At 41.1% G+C, this 12,878-nt stretch overlaps 1 protein-coding gene across 2 annotated transcripts in view; it reads right to left on the reverse strand.

Annotated features, from left to right (window-relative positions):
• VWC2L (von Willebrand factor C domain containing 2 like) overlaps nucleotides 1–12,878 on the reverse strand; it is a 445,621-nt gene that overhangs the window by 19,078 nt on the left and 413,665 nt on the right. The gene's annotated exons all lie outside the window — the stretch shown is intronic.

Raw genomic sequence — 12,878 nt, forward strand, 5'->3', positions numbered from 1 at the left:
GTGGGTATTCCCACATAACACCCTTGGCATTTGTCACATTCTCATATTTATGAGAAATCATAAACCTGGAAATGCGTCAAAAGCCTACGCCTCCCCAGGGGTGGTGTAAAGGAGGCACATCAGGGAGAAACAACATCTATCAACAGAATCTATGTGTGCTGCATTCTGCACAAAATCAATCATCCCTACAATGCAGACACCCTTGACCATGGTTCAAGAGTGCCTGCATTGGTGCATGACAGCTATTTATGTGCCATCGGAGGGGGAGAGGATAGGAATGCACTGTATCTTGTAGATATAGCACATTTCTGCCCTTTCCCAGTGGCAAAGAGCAGCACAGCAAGACACTTGCTGCGCTGCCCTGCACCACAGGCCTTGTAAATATGGCCCTATGTGTGCGTTGAACACTTTACATCTAACCTTTGAAATGCATTTGAAATTACTTAGACAAATTACATGGTTGCTATCCTGCCTTTATTGATGACCCCTATCTATGAATTAGCAAATTATCATTAGAGAAGCTTTAGAAGAAATGTTGTATATCCAATTATAGTCTAATATTAAAGGTATACTAAAGTGAATGTAAATTTGTGGAAAAGATCAATTTTCGAGAAAGGGCTATGGAGTCCATTTATGGAGTACGGAAGTAATCCATGAGAATGTCAATGATTACATGCAAATGATATATTGTATTTGTACAGGTCATATAGTATGTTTCCATCCCATTTAAATAGTGCTTTCCAATTGAACTACTGAAATGGAAAACAATTCACGTCCCGCTAAAGGCTTAGTACAAATATAATGGAGCCGAAACACAGCTAGTTATTTTTGGAACTGGAAAAATAAGAACAAAAATGATTAGGTATACATTTTCAAGTGCATTTGTATAAGTGTGTGTGTACCATGGGTGTGAGTGCAGTATGGGAATATTTTTACTTTTCTAAGATGGATATAGGCACCAGAATTAATATGACAATATGTATGGAATATATAACATTAGGAACAACTAAAACTGAAACTAAACAAAGAAAGATTTATTTTATTTAAATAGAGTTTTATATTAATGCATATATAGATGATCTGAATATGCAATGAATCTGTAACTATTTCTACTCCCATCGTTATTTGGGAGAAAAATATGTTATCTGAACAAGACCAAAGCCGAAAAATACAAAAAACAACCACCACCTAGGCTATGCGAGAGACAAAGAAAAGAGGAAGACAGCAAGGCCTTGATTCCTTCACAGCATATACTTTGACTATCAAGCAAACTTTACTAATATGATGTGAATGATGGACTCGCGGAATTTATAGCTGTTAAGCTACATTTATATAGGACTGTAACAGGAAAAAATATGTACAGTTTAATAAGCTCCATTGGTGTCCAGCTAAATACACAGCGCTCAGTCTCAAGAGTAGCGTGTAACAAGGCATGTCAAAATGTGGAACCAAATAGCAAAAACAAATAATCAAGAAGAAGTGTATTGTTAATGGAATATCTACATGCAAACACACACTCAGGCACACACCTGCTCAGGCATGCACATTCCAACACTTATCTGTGAATTACTCAAGGTTCCATTACTAACACAGATTTTCTCTTATAATTTAATTTGCTTACACACATACATTCGCTCATTCATCATTCGCTGTCATCCGTTAATTCATGGTTTAACACAGTCATGTCAATACATTCACCTATTTTTTATTCTCTCAAAACCATAACTGCAGTATTGTTTCATTCATTCATGTTTAATGGTGGATCCTTTCAGTTACGTAACCCCAGGCTCATCCATTCACTTATTATATCATGGATTGGAAAGTCACTGACCAATGAATTTGCTCATTATTCCATTCTCTCACAGTCAAATACTCACAAATGGTTTTATTCTCTTGATTAAACTCATATATGTATCCATTGCCTCTTTCATATACTCACCCTGCCACCAATCCATTCAGTCTTTATAGGTTTCGCCTGCACAGCGCTTGTGCTTTACTTGTGAAATCTATTGTATTCAATATAAATCTTAAAAGGGGATTACATCCCGCCCTTGGTTTCATTGGTTCCTGTGCTTGCCACTTACCTTTCCTTTGTTTCTATTGCTTATGGCTTACTATTTCCTGCTTTTACCAATGCTTGCTCCTTGTTCCCTCTTATCAGTTTCCAGAGGCTCAAGTACTGTTTTCATCCACTTTTGGGGAACTTTTTTCATTTACAGTTTTGCCTGCGCAGCTGTGTTTACGATTTTAAATGCATGCACCATATCAGTTCCTAATCTGAAACTCCGTCCCCCCCTCCCCCCCAAGGCTGCAGAGTGTAGATTTTCCAAGCACCGCCTCACAAGCTTCTCCTTATTCTGGCAGATCCAACAGGAGGTAATCTCTCCCCACAACAATACATCTCAACAGGCACCACCGTTTTTAACAAAGTTGAGTGAAAAGTACACCTCCTCGCTCCCCCTTTACCAGCATAAACAATCCCGCTCGAATGAGAAAAAGGCTGCTTTGCCCTTTCTTTCACCCTGTGGCTTTTGCCACAGTTATGTAACGAACACCGTGAAGTATGTTTCTGTACACTAAACACTTGGATTTCTTGTTTTACAACAGCCGTATAAGATAAAGGTTTTTCTTTATTTCATGATTAAATTAAATGTTTTACAAACTGCCATTGAAACCAAATCTAAAGCAGAAATATCTGTTTCAGACTGCTTTAACCTCACATGGGAAAAACATAAAATTGTTATGTGAACGTTATGTATTTTTGTCACACACCATCTTTCTATCTCTGTTCTTAGTCAGCCGAGCATCCAACTAAATGATTTTTCATTCATAAAGTAATTAAACAGACTAATTGAAAGGCTAGTTGTGTGTGAACGAGTGTCTGTTTTTTTTACTTGTTTTGCAATTTTCATTCACAGAAACAATTTAATTCCCTAGCATGAGAAAACATCCCAGGTTTTAAGGTTAAGGCTTTAGCAGAGTTGGCATACAATGCAGCTTAGCTGTTTAGAAGTAAACATTTCTGGATCCTGGAGGAAAGTGCACATATACATAAGAGAACTGTCAGAATTAGTCCCTATTGCCTTTTGCCTCTGCTTCCGAAATAAAGGGGGTGACTATTTTATAGATTATATTCTCACATCTGTGCACTTCATACAAACTCACTGTTTCACATATCTTTCTGCCTTACTAAATGCTAGGCCCGGATGAATTTGACACTTAACAGAATTAGCAAAGGACAAATGAAGAACATTTTTGTTAATTCTGAGGTGTGTTGTGAACCAATACTTTAATATGATCAAAACAAATCAATACACTAGGTGATGCCATTTCCACACCTCATCATTTGTAAGGTGTATAGTTTTATTAGTAAAGCTGGGTGTCTGTGCAAATGCAATGGTCATTTCAGTTGACAATGTGATGTCTGTAATGGCAGTGTCCTACCACACCATGCATACTCCACTCTACGCCAGTCTACTCTAATCTGCACCACTCCATGCCACTGCACTCTACTCTGTACCACTCCATTTTACACGATGTCACTGCACTCTACACCACTGCACTCTACGCCACTCTGCACCACTCCGCTCTACACCACTTCACCATACAACACTTCACTCTGGGCCTCTCTACTCTGCACTACTCTACTTTATGCCAATGCACTCTCCTCTACACCCTCCAGTCTAAGCCACTCCGCTCTACTGTGCCCAGCTCCACTCTATGCCACTCTGCAACACTGCTCTCTACACCACTGCACTCTATGCCAATACTCTCTTATCTATGCACTCTATTCTGTACCACTCCACTCTATGCCCCTTCATTCTAAGCCAATTCTCTGTACACCACTCTGATCTACTCTGCATCACTACACCCTATGCCACTGCACTGTACTCCACTTTGCACTATTATTGTACGCCATTGTACTCTACCCTGCACCGCTCCACTCAAACTCACTTCACTCTACTCTGAAACAATCAGCTCTGCGCCACTGCACTCTATGCCATTGCACTCTACCCCACTCTATGTGACTGCACTCTACACCACTGCAAAACTCCACTGCATTCTATGCCCAAGCACTCTACACCACCCTACACTATTGCACTCTACAACACTCTACTCTGCAACACTGCACTCTCTGCCACTGAACTCTATGCCATTCTACTCTGCACCAATGCACTTTCCGCCACTGAACTCTGTGCCATTGTACTCTATAACACTGAACTGCATGCCATCAATCACATGCATTGAGGCACATCCACCCTGCACTCACACACTTATCAACCTTCATTCAGGCACCACTCACTCTGCACAGACAGCAGTCACATCATCCTCCCTGCACTCATACACTGCTCCCACACCTCTTAACTTGTTATTAATCCCATAGGCGAAACCTAATGCATTTACCAATGCTTGTTTTATTATTTCACATCATCCCTGACCCGTGCCTCCATGAGTTCACACGGATCCTGCAAGGCATCAGATTTCTCTACTGGCAGTGCTGGTGTTCTGACGCCTACGCTGACTGTCGACCGGTTCATATGAGGACAGCACGATGCTCACTTCCAGACCACACGCCAGAGACAGACTTTCCCTGACAGATTGGTACCTGCAGACATGCATTAGCTTCCCCAGGCTCAGCAATGTTTGATAAAGAGCCCTGCCAGCCTATGGCCCGAGGACAGAATGAGCTGAAAGGACTCCTGGGATGGTCCACGTCTGCTGCAGCAGGAGTAGCAGGAGAGAGAGTCTGGGCGCCGCTGGCAAATGTGCAAGCTCATTCCTGTGGTGACTGCCGTCCAAGAGGCTGCATTTCAGAAGAGAGAGGGACAAGGAAGGCAGTCCCATATCCTGGCTACTCTGACAGTGTGAAGAGAATCCCCACAAATTTAGAGGGCTTTTATTTATTTATTTATTTATTGTGGCGTTACATAGCTGCCAAGTTTCCCAGGTCCATGTGTGATGTGCTGCTGTTCCAGCCCCAATTTTTTCTTTGAAACCTGGGACTTGTAGTCCTGTTTTATAATGAAATACACAAGCCTACCATTTACAGAATTCAAAGCAAAAAACTGGATTGGAGCATCACATCACGCATGGACCTGGGAAACATTGGCAGGGCTGGCTTTACTGAGTGACGCATGCCACACTGTGCCAGAGTGGGAAGGTGGAGGCGGTAACACAGAAGGAAGGAGGGCTCACAACAGCATAACCGGCATGAATGTCAAAGACGGAGACATTGTACCATTAATGCTGAACAGAGTAACAACACAGCAAATGGGCACTTTGTTAAAAGCTGTTTTGCATAAGGGATTGGGTGTTGGTAGATGATTGGTGACTAGTGATGACAGAAAATGACATTACTTTCAGGCAGATTAAGATGAAGTAAAGAGACAATGTTCTGTAGACAGTTATTACACTGCGTGTGAGCGGAATGATACTAATGCATTTCACTCTTCTTAAAATGCCATGAAAGTGGGAAGTGTTTTGCGTTTTAAGGAACACTCATTAGTTATTTTAGTGGTTTGAAATGCCAAACAACTCGGTTAAGGAATTCAGTATTTAATGCAAACTTTTAGACCGCTTTACTGAATAACTCTTCACTTCGAGTCCAATTGCCCTTTGCTTACTTGCCTGAGTTCCCGAAGGATTGTTGATTGCTTCGTGAGAAGAGTCAATTTGCCTACTCCTTGACATATCTGCATTATTAGTGTTTTTTTGTTGTTGGAGTTTGGGAAGTTTGCTGTTGTGGAACTAGTGACTGGAATTGTTAGAGTGTTCCTGCTAGAAGAGTTGCTTTAGACAGCTCCCTAACTTCCTAAACTTGTAAAGCCTTCATTTACATAGAAGTGACCATGGTTTTCTATAGATATCAGTGAAGCTTGTTTGAAATTGTAGAATAATTAAATAACTGTTTTTTTGTTTTACTGAGCATGTGTGTTTCATGCGCCACCCAGCACCTATTCAAAGGGTTAAGCCTTTAGCTTGGCCATACTGCCAAGAGGAATACATTAGATAATTTTGTGAATAGCTCGTCTTGGGTGTTCTAGATGCACAGCTCGAAGCCTTCTGCATTTGTCCATACCTATCCTGCCAGCGAAGTCGAAACACCAGGCAATAAAAATCTCAAACCTGAATCGAGAAATGGAGAAACATTTAATAAACAAAATGACAAAAATCCAGTAGGGGAAATCAAAGATATGAATTTTAGTTTTAAAAAAAGTAAAAAAGCACAAAGTGCCAATGATAGTCAACGGTTGAGGTAGACCAGGACCTAGGTGTGAATGCAAAGGATCGGGGCTCAGATACACCAACTTGTGATGGTTAAAAATTCTACCTTCTGACTTAGGGCCTGATTTAGAAATTGACAGACAAGTTACTCTGTCACAATGGTGATGGATATCTCTTCCACTAAAACATATATCCCATAGGACATAATGGGATTTAAATTTTGGTGGACGGGATATCTGTCAACGTTGTGAAAAAGTAACTTATCCACCAATATTTAAATCAGGCCCTTAATCTTTTAGGTCCAAATTCAACTACAGGAGTGCAAGGCCTTCAGGACTTCAGTGGAGGGACTTAAAGGATCACAGGATGTGAGGCAGAGGCCAAAGGCAAGGTCCAGTCCAGGTCCAGTTGCTACTGGTCAGCTGGACACTTCTAGGAAAAGGCCTCTTGCAGCTTGTTGACTCCCAGGAGCCACACAGGAGGTCAGTCAACTATCTCTTGGAGTCCCCTCCTTAGTCCTTGGTACAAGAGGGAGCAGGTCAAGGCTCCTCTCGTGACACAAACAGCAGGCTAGTCCTCTTCTGATCTTCCACATGTCCAGAAAGTATTCTTAACTACTTAGGGATGCCATGTTTATCACTGGCACTAGTTAGTGAGTTGGGGGGTGGGGTGGCACCCTAACCAATCGGCTAAAAGCTTCTGGGGCCAACCCTACCCCCCCATTTTCAGTATTTCTTGTTTGCTTTACTGCAAACTGGGCCACAATGCAATGGGTCAGGGCAAATCCAAGATGGCGAACATCTTCTCCCACACTAAACCTGTGCTCCAAGGCTAGTAGAACAAAAGCACAGTCATTCAGCAACCAGAAAGGGATCTACAAGAAAAACTATTCTGACATCCTGTTCTCTCCCTTTATGTCCCATTCAAGTGCTTACCGAGGGTTACCTGTGGTTCAACAGAACAGTCATGCAAGATTTGATGCTGTGGTGTCAAAAGGAAACCTTGAGCTTCACCCTGCATATTATCTTGAACTAAGAGGAGCCATATCTGTTTATCTATATCAGCCTATTGTGTGCTCCTGGGAGCACTCCACATGTCCTTTACGCCTATTCAGTGCTAACAACTGGCTGAGCTGTTGTTGGATCGCTAATGCAAAACTAATGCAAATGAGCATCCAGGAGCTTCAGGCAGGGAAAAAGTAACTTTCTAAAACTTACCTTTTCCTAATATTTATTTAAAAACTGACTTCTCAATTGAATTGGATTTTAATAACAATAAAACATAGTTGTTTATTATTTTACTAGCTGGTTCTATTCCCAAGTTACTGTATTTAAGTTGTAATCTATACTTTGGTTTTCTACATAGGAGAGTTAGTCCCGTCAAAGGGAAATTAGCCTTTTGGGTTTTGTCACAGTAGGGGCATGGTAACATTAATTTTCTACATGTCTCACTTTTAAATAAAATGGACCTCACCTTGTAGGTTACAAAGCTTACATACAGGTGACTTAATACTATTTATAAGGGACTTTATAACCTGTCAAAAGAGGTTATTTTAAACTGGACTTTCTTGTCATACTCGTGGATGGCACAAAAAGTGCTACAGTCCACAAGTGATACTTTTACGCCTTATACTAGGAACTTACAGGCAAGTTAAATGTGTCAATCAGGGATAAGCCAATTAAACTATCTTTAAGGATGAGCACATGCACTTTACTTGTGGTTAGCAGAAATAAAATGTACAGAGTTCTAAAGCCAGCAAAACAGATAGGGCAAAATAGAGAAGGGGGCATCATGCAAAATATGGTAATTTCCTACAATAACCTTCAAATAGACCCAAATTAATTGTGTTGTGGTCTTTTCTTGATGTTCTTACTTTTTAAATAAAAAAATGCTTTTCAAAATAACACTAGCCAGACTGGTTAAGTACCTCCTGGCCCAAAAGTTATGATTGCTACTACTTGCAACTTCAGCCCATCATGTAACACATCCCTGTAGGAGTACATTAAACACAAGCATGCAATCAAAGGGAATGTCTCTGTATGGGCAGCTAGTCAGGAAAGCAAAAATAAAACACAACTCTTTACTTTTCAAACGTGATTGGGGTAGGATTTCAAGAGGGATACATATAATTAATAAGGGCATTCTTATTTATTTGTGGCTTTTAAAATATCATAGACCTAGCCCCAAGGAGTGCTTTGCATGACCACAGAACCCAGAATGTTATTAGTGGGGCTAGGGTGGAGGGGACAGCGTTAGCTCGAGAGGGGAGGAGCATAGGAAGTAATTCAGACCCCACTGCACAGCTTTTTTAAAAGCATACATATTTTCACCTGATTGTTTAAGCACCAGCAAAATAAACTGTATGTTTCGGCAATTTTTGTCAAGTTGCAAAACTGAAATTAGAATCCATGTCTTTGGGATTTAAGGTAATTAATTATGGCCTGATTTAGAGTTTTGTGGACAGGTACTCATCACAAATGTGATGGATATCCCATCCACATTATTATAGGTGTCGTAGAACATAATGCACTTGTTATAAGGCAAACGGGATAGGCAACACTATTTTGGGAAAGTAACCCATGAACCAGACTTTAACTCAGACCCTTAGCTACTAGCCCAAATGAGCACATTTTGCAGTTACTTTAAAAAAGAAATGGAAACACTTCCCCCTGCACCTCATTTTATTGGGCATAACCATGACCAGGATGATGATCAATGGACAAGCATATGAAACGTGAGATATACGTTCCCATGTAACATCCGGTAACTCTACCAGGCAGAACGCTAATGGATATTCTAATTCAACCCAGTTCATAGATCAATTTATCAATATACAGAAAGGAATAGAATGACTTTCTCGTAGAGATCATCACATTTACCTATTGGATTAATGCTGCTGAATTATACACTGGAAGCAATTCCTGAAATCCACAGTGGGTCTTGAGAAAAAATACTTGAACCATCACCAAAAGAGCAATCTAAAGTACTGCATAGTATTAAGTAGTCAGAGGTGTAGCTTCGGGGGGAGACGGTGGAGTTGAGGTGTTACACCACCCTAATAAATGTATTGTTTAAAAATTAGTTGGGTGCTATCAGTCGGTGATTATGAGGTGACTGTTGGATTTCATCAGGGATTTTTACAAACACACAGACAAAAGCACACACACACGCTTGTCTCAGATTTTGAGGACTTAAACATGTTTGCTATTTTACAAAATGATGAGTTTTAAGTAGCCCTACCAATCTGCACTACTTTCCCCTTCCACTGCTCCAGAAACTCCCCTCATACTGTACCTCTCATGTAATAAATTTCAACATTAAATTCCAGCATGATTGTTGGAAAATCTAAAGCTCACACCTACCCCCCAATCTTAGTGACCAAACTATGCACATTGTTAGTAGTGAGTGGGTAACAAAGGTGCTTTTCTTTTTTCTAAAGAAAAAGCACTGACTGGGCAATCATTTATTGAGTGATACTATTGTGTGTCACTGAACAGGGATTGCTAGCCACCACCACATCCCCTGAGTAAGCCTTGGACTGTTCTGCTTCACTACCCTGAGACAGTCAAGCGCTACAATATAGTGTTGGTTCCCACTAAGGGAAATTGAGGACCTATTACTTGTGAAGGCCACACAACTGATATCTCAATTTCCCACAGCGTGGCTCCTTACTTGTACCTGGGTGACATACACCAGAGCATTTAGAATATTACTGGTCTCTGAGAGCAAAAAAGGCCACAAAGCTCTGATGTAATTTGCCTTATCCCTTTTATGTATTTATGGCTATGAAGTTTACATTCAGAATATTGTTGAGACATTTGTCCCATGTCTCAGAAACTTATAAAAGTTTGCATTTTGTGTTAATGTGTTATCCTTCATTCATTGTTTTATTCATCCATTATGATTGTTAGACCTGCCAGCTCTTAGATTGGTTTCTCTGTACTTTTTGCGTCTGACCCCCTGTGGATCATGTGCTGTAAATTGTTTTTGCTGGTTTTGATACTCTGGGCACTTGTCTAAATTGTATTGGTGATTAGTTGTTTATGACTGGCATATTTGATTTACTAGTACGTCCCTAGCAAAAGTGCACTAGAGGTGCCCAGGGCCTGTAAATCAAATGCTACTAGTGGGCCTACAGCACTGATTGTGCCACCCACATGAGTAGCCCTATAAACATGTCTCAGACCTGTCATTGCAGTGTCTGTGTGTGCAGTTTTAAACTGCCTATTCGACCTGGCCAGTGCAACCACTTGCCAGGCCCAAACCTTTTCTTTTACTACATGTAAGTCACCCATAAGATAGGCCCTAGGTAGCCCCGTGGGCAGGGTGTAGTGTATTTAAAAGGTAGGGCATGTACCGACTGATGTGTTCTACATGTCCTGATAGTGAAATACTGCCAAAGTCAGATTTCACTATTGCAAGGCCTATCTCTCATACAGGTTAACATGGGGACTGCCTTTAAATGCCTTTTAAGTGCAGTTTCCCATTGGGAGTAGGTAGGGATTGGAGTTTGGGGCCTCCGAACTCACAATTTAAAAATACATCTTTTCGTAGAGTTGGTTTTTAGATTGTCTGTTTGAAAATGCCACTTTTAAAAAGTGCAGTAGAAAAGGGGTATTGCCTCTAAAACAGCGAGACTAGGCCAATCAAACTACACAAAAGAAATAAGAGCCAACACTGTAGTTTCCTTGGAAAAAGTTATTATTCACAATGAGAAAGCAAAACCAATTATCTCTCCCTAGCATCAATTCCTAACATTTATCCAGAAAAATAATTTTAATTCAAAAACATTTATTGCACGCAAAAAAAACAAATACAGAAGAGAGCAATTACCTAATATAAAAAATGGCCTGGCACAAACATTGCTTACAGCAAAACATTTGACAATAATACAAATTCAAGAAAAAACAATAACGCATCACATTGAAAAATCTAATTAAAATTCAGGTTCTGCACCAATTTGAAAAAGAGGGAACTAGGAGCCTAAGTAATTTGCAAAATTTTAAGGCTCCTCTGTAAAGAGCAGAAAAGCGCAGAGCTGCTAATTATAAGCCTTTGTGGTAGCTCAAACAGGAGTGATGTGCATTACAAGACAATACTTTGGATGCTCACCGAAGGCCTAATCTTCTTTAATAGTGCTCACCACTTCTCCCTAGTGTTGACGCGTTTCGAACCCAGTGGATTCAAGGGATCTTGTCAGGACACAGAACACCAAAGCACAACTGATCAGTTGGAACTGCCATCTAGTGAATAGTTTACCACCAAAGCAGGGGTCTCTCGATTCGAGTAGAGGAAAAAACACTCCTCGACTTGCTGCACTGAAGTATAAATCACTATAACTGCTTGTCCTTTTGCATGCTCACGATGCATTCAGACCGATGTTAATCCAGCAAAATCTTTTTAACATTGCTTAACATCAGTCTGAATGCATCGTGAATTCCTACTAGACAGTGACACAAAGGGAGCTGGGGAGTCTCCTGCATATCCTCATGAGTCTCCTGGGCTTGAGTGGGGAGGGATGAGCTGACACAACCGAAAGGGCTGTGCCTGTCCTCACACAATGCAGACTTCTATCCTCTGGAATGTGTCTGGGGCCAGGCCTGGGCAAGGCAGTATCTTGTGAACAACAGAGACTTTCCTTTGAAGTCTGCCTACGAGTACAAGTAGTAGACCCAAAACACCAGACTTTCAGATTACTTCTGGATCAAGAGGAACCTCTGCTAAGGAAAATAACTTGATGCTTGAGAGGATCTACCACTCTGCCTGTTGCTTTGCTGTGCTGGCCTGCTGATGCTGCTTCTGCCTGAAGAGGGAAAGAACTGGACTTGCTTTCTGAATCTTGCTTTTGAAGTTTCTCGAGGGCTTGGACTGAGCTTGCCCCCAGTTATGAAGTCTCATGGACATCAAAGACTTCATCTGCCAGTGCCTGGGCTCTTCTGCTGGGAGTCCTGACTTGCTAAGTGGTGCCAAATCCAGTCCCTGGGCCCTTAGAAGTGGAAGCTGGTAACCTACAGGGGAATATCCATGCACAGCTGAGTGCGTGTCAGACAAATCAACGCACAGTCTGTCCCTTGGCTGAAAATTCAATGCAACGCCTGCCTCACGGATGGAAAAATGACGCAGCGCCTGTTCTCACTGCGGACTCTTTGCACAGTGCGTCGGAGGTTTCCATGCTCGGATCCTGTCAGTCTTCAACATCCCCACACAGACCCTAGGCTGCATCCCCAGAATCGATGTACAATCTCCCTTGTGAGAAAAGAATTGATGCACAGCCTCATTTGTGAGTAATGAATTTACGCTTTGCTTGCTTTTCTGATGCACCATCGCTCTTGTGGCTTTAATTTTGACTCATATCAGGTACTTTGTGCTAAAACAACGTATCCATTGATTTCTATGGATTGAGACTCTTTTTATTTTAAAAATTCATATCTTTGCTTTTGTTTGTTGACTTTTTGTCATTTTGGTCTTGTTTAATATAGATACATTTTGGCTATTTTTCTAAACTGGTGTGAGGTCCTTTTGTGGTGGTTTCACTGTGTTACTGTGTGTGTTTTGTACAAATTATTTACACATTGCCTCTAAGATAAGCCTGACTGCTTGTGCCAAGCTACCACGGGGATGAGCAGGGGTTACCTGAGCTGTGTGTCTACTTA

This window comes from Pleurodeles waltl, chromosome 3_1 (genome assembly GCF_031143425.1).
Source record: "Pleurodeles waltl isolate 20211129_DDA chromosome 3_1, aPleWal1.hap1.20221129, whole genome shotgun sequence".
NCBI lineage: Eukaryota > Metazoa > Chordata > Amphibia > Caudata > Salamandridae > Pleurodeles > Pleurodeles waltl.